The sequence below is a fragment of the Gossypium raimondii genome, chromosome 1, assembly GCF_025698545.1.
Source record: "Gossypium raimondii isolate GPD5lz chromosome 1, ASM2569854v1, whole genome shotgun sequence".
Classification (NCBI taxonomy): Eukaryota; Viridiplantae; Streptophyta; class Magnoliopsida; order Malvales; family Malvaceae; genus Gossypium; species Gossypium raimondii.
The window spans coordinates 37,670,697-37,679,874 of NC_068565.1; positions in this window are offsets into that span (position 1 = coordinate 37,670,697).

Genomic DNA, 9,178 nt, shown 5'->3' on the forward strand with positions numbered 1-9,178 from the left:
TATGGAAGTTCGAGTAGAGGCAAAAAATTTCATTGGCATCGCGAGACATGGAAGCACTGCACAAGTTGGACCTGTAGGGGAAGATCAATGAGAACTGATGAGATTACCATAAATAGTACATCAACATTTGGGATCATAGGATGAAATTCTTACCCATTTGCAAACTTTTTTTCTCATCAGACACGACGAATGCCCTAGCAGTATAGGTCCGAATGAGGTGCCGCAACGGGTTCGTCCCCAGCTCTGACCCAACAAGTGCCACTAATGTCTATGTTATATCACGGTCAGTTCACTTCACTTATTCTTGTTCATTTCACTAACCCCGTGTGTTTTTCACAAGCACCACACTTTGCACCACTACAACACCTTACATCTACACTAGAGGTGCTCATGGTAAGGCGGCCCTACCTACCGATATAATAAATTTATTTATTTTTAAAATTTTTTTAATTTTAAAATATTTTTAAAATACTTTTTTATTATTTTTAATTTTAAAATATTTTAAAATATTTTTAAATTTTAAAATAAATTTTGGTATTTATTAAAAAATGGGTAAGTAAGTTTTCTCAGCTTATGATTTTTTCCAGTAGGGCCTGGAAAAGTTTCGCCTATATTTGGTCGGGTCGGGCCGGGTCAAATTTTATGGGCCACCGAACCCGGTCCCATTTACCATGAGCACCTCTAATCTACACCTCTCGTAGGTGTATTTTTCAAGGCACCTCTATCCCTAGCATTCTATGCCCCATGTTGACGTCAATGCCGGCGCATGTACCATCATCAATGGTGACACTGATGCCACCATCAATGTCGTCATCGATGCTAGTATCGATGCTCGAGTCAATGTCGATGTATCTGGGTTTTGTGACATCGTACAATTATTCACCGATAGTGTCACAAACACTCACTACGTCGTTGTTTTATCGAGGTGGGTCATTAGTACAACCACCTTCTCATGGAATGAAGGATACACGATGGGAGGCTAGGACAGCAACACACTCAAGCACGAAAGAAGACAATGGAGACGAAGATGAAGTCAAGGATGAAGATGGATATGAAGATGTAGATGACAATGAAGATGAAGATGAGCATGAGGGTGGAGGTGGAGACGAAGAAGATAAGGACGATGATCACGATCAAGTTGAGAGTTAACACTACAAGTGGTGCGAAAAAATCCTATGTGCACACGTCAATCACACCTTGCGGCACACATTCGACCCGGTGACGCCGATGATGTATTTTTTATTTACCTATTGTGATGTAAATATATATGACATCAATAAAAAAAGATCAATTTTTTTGTATATTTCTATTGCAACTTAAATTTGTCTTTGTTAAATTCTAATATAAATTATACGTAAATTTCCGTATATAATATTTGATATACAATATGTAACTTTGAATAGGTACCCTTATCGAATTAGTGATTAATAAAGGTACAGAGACTAACTTACAAAAATGGTAAAAGTTTAATGGCTAGAGAAATTGTAATTGGTCCTTGAAGTAATGTTCAAAGTAGAAAATTTTCCACTATATAAATGTTAGTAGACGGGTGGCCGATACAATTGAAATGCAAGGTAAAAAAGAAGAAGAGATTTTGTACACAAAAAAAGGAAGCATTGTAATCAATCTTATATCTCTGAAGAAAAATGAATGCTAGCGATGTTGAGGACCCAATGTATCCTCAATATGGAACATGTTGCCTTCGTATACCTTGGATTTCTACAGTACCCGCATAACCTCTGTTGCTTATTCTCTCCCGAACATCCATGTCAGCAGGGAAACTCTTTCAACTAGATGAGTTTTCACTAATATTTTCATAAAGTCTACAAAAAAAGTACCGTGACCTCGGAAATTTTTGCAGATTTGAAGCATGTTTTGAAGGTATTCGATGAAAACGCTGGTCCTACGACGAATTTTCGACCACAGGGATTTTTTCTTTCAATCTCACCTTTCCCCTGTGCCTATAAAAAGGGGCTCCCCCTCCATACTCCATCACCCCTAAAACAACATCTTTCCCGGCCTCCATCCCTCCACTTTACAATATTTCTTTCTCTGTTTTCTTTCCCGCTTCAATGTTAAAAATTTCTGTCGGTAATAAAATTTCTAATTTGAGGTATTATTAAGTTGTCGATAATACGATATAATTTCGAGACGCGTACATTTTATATAACCTGTCGAGATGTGACCATTACCTCCGAAACCTATCCTATAGAAGTCAGGTTCTAGGGTTATTTTGCTTTGTACGGTCATGGGTAGAAGTCTATGTAGAGGTCTCAATTGATGATCATTATGTAGTTATGGATAAAAGTATAACGGGATAGCTAGTTGTTATGCAGGCATGAGCTCAAACTTTTTGGATACCCAGAAATGTTGCCTTATAAATACTATACAGAATTTTGAAGGCATAATCATAGGGAAAAATTGTGGGGCTTCCCGCTGTAATCGTCGTAATTTTTTTCTCTATCTCCACACAGCCAGTATCTTTAACCTTCCTTCTTATCCGAATACCGACACTGCTGTAGACGCAAGAGGACTTTCAGGCGGACATTGGCTGTTGTGGTGCAGTAAAGGTGATTCTTCTTTTGGGGTGACAATAGCTACCGTTATTAAACAACTCATTAATAACTACAACTGCTGTCACGCTGACCTAAGTTTGACCTTTACTGTGCCAGAACATCTACTTTCCTAATTTAAAAAAATGACCTAAAAGACAAATTAAAAAGAAATTGGCATATACATTTAATTTAGCTGAATTTTGCAATGAAAAATTGGAAAATAGAATTTTTTTTCAATTTATTTATTTATTTCTTTTAGCATTATTCTTTAAATACTTTACATTTAAAATTTAAAATTCTATATTTATCAAGTAATATAATTATAATCCATACTTAATTTTTAAAAATATATCAAATAAATTTTATAACTTAAATTTAGTATTTAATTTAAATTTAAATCTAGTATTTTTTTCTAACACTTAATTCAAACACAACCTCAATTAAAATTTATATTTACGTATAAATATAAATGATTTAAAAATACCGATTAGTTTTGGGTTTCTACTTTTAATAATATTATTAAATGATAATATGATAAATCTGGTTTGAAGCACTTGTTAACAAATATGCTTTTATTTTGGTTGTTAAAGGTAAAAGGTGGAGAGCATGGACGTGTGGGAAGTGTGAACGTGGGCTTTTTACTAAGGTCAAGAAGACTTGTTTTAGGGGGAGAGTTCCCCCTTTCTTGATAAGGTTTTATTGCACATTGTTGGGTAAAGGGTATGGAGATGAACGGCTGAGATGGTAGATGCACTTTGTCTCTGACTCTGACTCACTGGGTTTCTTGATTCCACGCAGAGGGCATGATTGTTTCGCTTGAGTCCCCATCCCCACCCACTTTTCTCCATTTTATCATGATTTTGTTACACTTACGGAACTACCAAACTCTTATCATCATATTGATGCCCTCCCCTAATGACATATTTGCCCTCTCCTTTAATTCCACTAAATTCTCTTCTGCCAACCTCGGGTTATAAAAACCATCTGTGAGTTGTACACGAAATAATTTAAATTAATCAAAATAAGCACCATCTCATATGAATGGCCGACGTTATCTCGGTTTGATGAGATTGATCTTGGATAAAAATTTTTGTTGTCCCTCCGACCCAAATTTAAATTAAATATTTTTATTTAAATTTAATTATAAAAATGTAACGTTTGCTGAAATTCGTGCCGTCTCAACGACAAAACAAATTGAAATTTCAAATATCAGCCTCTGTTTAAATCTTAATTATTTATGATCCGCAAAAAAAAAAAAAAAACCCACTAGAACTGAATCATATGTCGAATATAAAAGTGGCATATGGACTAAATTGTGGGAATTGAAAAAGTGACATGTCAATTGAGTAGAGAAAAGAAATAGTGGAATTAATGGAGGACTTTTGTAATAATTAACCAAGACTCTAGTGTGCAATTAAGGCATCATTAAACTAATTAAGCCATGATCTTACCCATTTATTTTCACTAATCATCTCATAATTCAATACTAGCCATTAGATGTATCTTTTTGAGACATAATTAAACTAAATTATAATGGAAACATGAAAGAAAGAAAGAAAGAGACGAAGTGCCTTATTTCACCTTCTTCCCAAACGGCTAAGGAAAGAAAGAAAAGAAATTGCATGTCTTTTTCTCCTCCATTGCCGCGTACTTAAACTAATGGTTACTCAAGTTTCCTTTTAATTTTTGTTAAATTATTTGTTTGATAGTTAAGAGTAATTCATATGGAATATTAAGGTTTTGGCAGTTACCATTGATGAATGCTTAGAAGCTAGAGAGAGAATGATTAGAACTTTGAAGAGAATATGTGTTTCTGGATAGTTTGAGATCCCTAGATTATAGTTGTAAGGAGTTAGATTTGAAAAAGGAGAATTACAAGATATGCGAAAATAAGATGTTGGGGTTCTAAGGAGTCAAATTGAAACTATGCATATCATGTTTGATTGTAATGATTCCTTTATTTGTACGTGTAGATCTAATATTGTACCATATTTGAATTATTGAACATAACCAAAGGCGAAATTGGGATATCGAAAGATAAAGGAAAGGAAAAGGTGATCATTGAGTGACGACTTCAGTTGATGCTAATATAATTTGCTTCATTACATGAAACTATTAAGTAATTAGACTTAAGAAATGTTAGTAATGATTGTTTGGTATGAAATGTGTGATTATACTCTATGCCCTTCAAGAAAAACCATTGGAAGGGAGGTTCTCCTCCCATTTTACATTTGTGTCGGAAAAGGGGGAGAAAAGATGAGAAAAAAAATCATCTTCTTTCCTTTTATTTACCACATAAAATGGGGTCAAAGTCAATAAGTCAAAATTACTCAAATGTCTGATTCACCATTCATTTCTACGTTAAAAATCTATATCTACGTTAAAAATCAATAAGTCAAAATTACTCAAATGTCTGATTCACCATTCATTTCTACGTTAAAAATCTAATCTAATTACTCCAAATTGTTCCCAAAGATTTAAAATCTCAAAATATAATATTTCCAAAGTAAATTTTTTGTAAAATGGTCAAAATGTCTATGTGACAAAATTGTACTTTAATCCCTTTTTGTCTCATCACCTTTCTTTATTACATTCATGGCACTTAATATCTCAAAAAAAATTCATAATTTGCACATCATCCATAATCATCAATATACATACATAAATTTGCAATTAGGACCTTTCTCGATAAAAATAAAAAATTTACGATTTAATCCCTAAGCTTTCATTCCTATTCAGTTAGGTCAAAAAATCCCTCTTTCTTCACACTTACTTCTTTTTAGCTCATTTCTTCATCGTTAGAAAATTTGCATTTTAAATCTTCATACTTTTCATATTTTACAGTTTGATCACTTTTCAAAAACCTCAAATTCACAACCATTCCCTAAAAATATCTTTTCTACAATTCAATTTAATTATTTAGGACTTCAAGTGTAGAACTTTTTTTTTTAATTGGTACAGAACTTCATTGTATCGGGTCCTAGAACAACAACATTTACTACTCGAAAATTTGGAGTGTTACAAAATCTATAAAATGATTGAATATAATTGAATAAATTAAAAATAATAAAATTCAAGTTATTTATAATTAAATAAATATAAATTATCTATAAATATGATAATAATTAAATCATGTCAAAAAAAGAGAAATGATTGTATGAAATCGTGATTCCACGTCATCATTATCCCTTTCCAATAGGAGAATGATAAATCGTATTTTTCCTCTTGATTTTCAACATTTTTAGTTGGATTTGAATTTTTTCAAGAGGAAAACGCTAAAAATTTGGAGGAAAAATATGATTTGTCATTCTCCTATTAGAAAGGGATAAGGATGATGTGGAATCACAGTTTCATACAATCCCTTCTCGTCAAGAATATATTTTATTATGAAATAATGAAAGGAAAGGACAAACTAAAGAGAAAATATCAATACAAAGAGGTAATACAATAGAAAGATAAACGAGAGAACTTTTTATTTCATTTATTGTGTATATCTACAAGCCTTGTACATGTCTCTATTTATAAACCTTTTAACATAATACAATCCATTAAGTTACAAAGAACAAATAGAGGTTTAATTACAATATAAAACCCTCATAATTCCATTGGGGGTTACTACAGTAGAGGTTACGACTTTGAGAGTTATGGACATCCATAATAAAGTAATATTTATAGCAGTCCCCTTTGGATGTCCATTAACAAAAAATGAATATGCTTCATTAAAACCTTACTAGGAAAAAACCCAGTGGGAAAAGAATCCTAGTGAAGAAAAAAGAGTACTATATTCATATTTAGACACACGGACAAATCTGCCTTATTAAAAACATTCTGCGTAAAACTCAATAAGATAAAATCTCGTAAAGGAAAAAAGAGTACACTGCATATTTTACTCCCCTTTATTTGAACATTATTTTATAACTTAATATTAAGACATTCAATATTATTTATCAATAGTAAATCATCAACATATACAACAAATTACATTGATGTGTATCAATATAGCAATAAAATTTAATTGCATTCTCATACTTTAGATATCACTAACAACTTTATAAAGAATGAGATATTGTATCATTTGCTATTACCAACACAATAAGTGCATTGGGCACATAAAGAAATGGTACTTCAGGACCATCGTTTTATAACATTATTGTTTGACCATTTGTATTCCTTTTCAATATCTCCAATCTGCAAGAAAAATTAGTCGATTAATTACGATTATATAAACACTATGGAATATTTAATAGTAATTCCTTATAATATCATTGTGTAACAATTTGTCCTTATTGAACACTCGATTTTTGGGTCAAGGTAAAATTTCATTTTAGATATACTTTCATTATATATTTTACCTATTGAATAATTATTTCTCTTGGAAATTCTTCAGAACTCCAATAATATTTGATACATTAATATAAACAATAATGATAATAACCTATATGTATAAATATATTAATTCATAAAAACACATGAACAAATTCATATTCACATTTAATGATTTCTCATGTAACACCCCTAACCCGTATCTATCGCCAGAATAGGGTTATAGAGCATTACCAGAGTTTACTAATTAATTTTCAGACTTTTCTTTTCATCAAGCATTCATATTTATAACCAATCAAAATCAAAACATTAATGAGCTAACGTTAACCAATTTCACCTGTACATGCCATTATAACCAGAATCAAATCATTCAAAATTATCGATAGAACCAATGGATAATGTGATATATCTCCAACAAGCTTCCAACTCAATTGAGCTTCCGATAATCATTTCAATGCATCAAATAATTATACATATTACCAACAATAATTCAATTCCAATAATAAAACACACACACATATATAAAATATTCATTACCAAATAGCATTCACTTCAATTAAAATTATACGAATATAGTTCACACGAACTTACTAGGCTAAATTACGAAATACCAAAATTAAGGGACATTTGGAAATTTTCTATATTTCTCAAATTTCTACCCAATCTTGATCTAAATTAATATTTTATTCAATTTACTAATTTAAATAATAAAACAATTCATTTCATGCAATTTGGTCACTTTTTGACATTTTACAAATTTACCCTTAAAGTTTTACTTTTATTCAATTTAGTCCCTTAGCCTAAAACGTGCAAATTATCCATGCTAGCTGAATATTCATATATATATTTTCCTCCTCCTCCTCTCCATTCCACATCCTTAATTTATATAATATGCTTATAAGTAGCATTATCTATGATTTTACTATTTACTTGTAAATTTATTCAAAAGCATCCATTTGAGTCATAGCCACTAAATTATTTTTATCTTGAGCTACAGAAATCAAAATTAGGATCCTCTAATTTTCCCTGAAACTAGACTCACATATATTCTTACCATAAAATTTTAAGAATTTTTGGTTCATCCAATAAGTACATTTTATTCTTTAAATTCACCTCTGTTCTGCTATCTGACAGTTCCGACCCTTCTTCACTAAAACTTAATTATCTCCTTGTACAGAATTTGTATGATATCCCCGTTTGTTTCTATTGAAAATATACTCTTTAAGTATTTTAAAAATATAAATTATAACCCATAATTATTTTTTACAATTTTTATGATTTTACAAATTCAGAACAAGGGAACTCAAATCATTCGACCTTGTCTCATAAAATCTATTATATCTCATGATTTAAAATTCCATTACTTACACCGTTTCTTCTATGAGAAACTAGACATAGTAAGATTTAATTTCATATTTTTTCATCCTCTAATTTCATTTCCAAAATTTATGGTGATTTTTCAAAATTAACCTCTCTTGCTTCCAAAACTGTTTTAGTGCAAAATGTTAATTACTAAGTTTATAACTTCCTTATTCCCTTTCTCTATAATATTTCCCATCACTTTCACTTAATTCTCTTCACTAATATATCAAGAACATAATAATTTATATAAGAAAACTCTACTATAACATCTTTTCCATGATATTTCAATAATATCAAACTTAAAAATATATTGAACTCTCAATGTTCTTACCTTGTCCTATTGATTTTAACCTTTAACTTGATTTTCTCTCTCCTCCAGCTTCAATTTCTTGAATCCAACTTGATATTCTAGCTCCCCATAGTCTCCTTGTTATCTTTCTCTCTTGATGGCTATGGAAATTCTTTTGATTTCTAATTGAAAATGGTGAATTTTTTTGGTGGAAGGACCAAATTGTAAAGAAAGCAAAACTTTCTTTCTTCTCTTCTCTTCTAACGTGAATTGCATGGAAAAGATGGTGGGTTGGGTTCCTTTTCATCTTTCTTTCCACTTATATATACTAAATAATGAAATAATAAAATAATAAAATATCATTTAAAAATCAAATTAAAATATCAATAAACTAATATTTATTTATTTAATTAATCTAAAATATCTCCAACATCATCATTATATTCTAGATTTCTCTCTCTTCTAAATGACCATTTTGCCCTTATGATCTTTTAAAATTTCATCCTTGAGTCATTACTTAATTTGGTAAGATTACGATTTAGTCCCTCATAATTCTTCACCTATTCAATTTGGTCCTAATTCATCCATTTTCCTTAGTTTCTAGATTATTCCAACCTTAAAATATTTACACTATTGGTCCTTTAAATTT